Source organism: Penaeus vannamei, chromosome 17 (genome assembly GCF_042767895.1).
Source record: "Penaeus vannamei isolate JL-2024 chromosome 17, ASM4276789v1, whole genome shotgun sequence".
Taxonomy (NCBI): domain Eukaryota; kingdom Metazoa; phylum Arthropoda; class Malacostraca; order Decapoda; family Penaeidae; genus Penaeus; species Penaeus vannamei.
The window spans coordinates 23866824-23868039 of record NC_091565.1 but is presented as its reverse complement, the minus strand read 5'-3'; positions in this window follow the sequence as shown (position 1 = coordinate 23868039).

The following is a 1216-nucleotide window of genomic DNA, read 5'->3' as shown; positions in this document are numbered from 1 at the left end:
CATCTTTATTTGAGTGCTGTCCCTTTTCCTGAAAGATTCAGAGGGGAGGGACTTTTGGGGGTGAAGATGTCACTGAGGGAGTATTGAGTTCCAGTTCGACCCAGCCCCCCGACCCCGTCCCGCCCTATCCACCCGGCTTCAAGGGCATCAGTCATTTGCCTGTTTTCAACACCAACTTTGAATCCCCTGCTAGGTACGATGTTTTTATAGTGATCTTTGGGTTAGTCACCAAATATGCTTGTACCTTTGTGTGTTTTTTGCTTGCATTTGGAGTATGAATGCAAGTTGAGAAGAGGGAAATTTAATTTTTTTTTATCTAGTTTGCAGGGCAGGAATTCTTAAGTCATCCTGGTTTTCCCTTTTTTTCACAAATTAATTTTTTGTCTTTAGATTTCATTTTTCCCAAAAAATTGGGGAATTTTGGGTGGACACCTGGGATTTTTGGTGGAGGCAACCAGGTCGTGGTGGAGCAGCAGATGATCGAGTGGGGGAGCCACCCCTCTGGTTCAGATCAAATTTTTTCATCTAGTTGTAAAGGGTTTTGGGGGGATCAGGTATAGGAACCCCGAGTCGGCCTCCCACAGGGGGTTGTAGAAAGATCAATGATTTTTAAAATTGGATGGGGGCAGCAGGAATACACCCATGCCAATGATGGTACAAACCCACTGTGACTTTTCCTCGTAAGATTTTGACAAATAGTTGTGATTGCACACAAAATGTTTATTACATTCCCCCTAGACTGTAAAACAACTTTTTTTTTTTGTGGAGAGACTAACCAGAAAAAGGTTAATATCATTATTATTAATTTTTTTTTATAACAGATTGGCAAATTTTTCATATATGCCCTGTCTTTTAACAGCAAAGTGGCCTTCATACAGTAAATGAAGGAGGCAGTGATCCCCGGGAGCATCATCCTATTAAGGACTCAAACATAATGCCTGAGCCTCAGGGTGCCCTTTTCCCTTTGAGGCCATGTGATCTTTTGAACCTCTGCTCTCTGCAATTGGTGTAATAACGCAACAGGTTTGTGTCATCCTTCATAATGTGTGTTTTTGATAATCATTTTTCCTTACGTCATCATATATCTTTATATTTATGTCTTAAGGTTGGATCTATAAAGAGTTTTTAATTGAATCATTATCTCTGGTATGCTATTCAGAAATAGTATATCGGGGTTTTAGCTGTCATAAGTACATGCACCTTATTATCATAAATG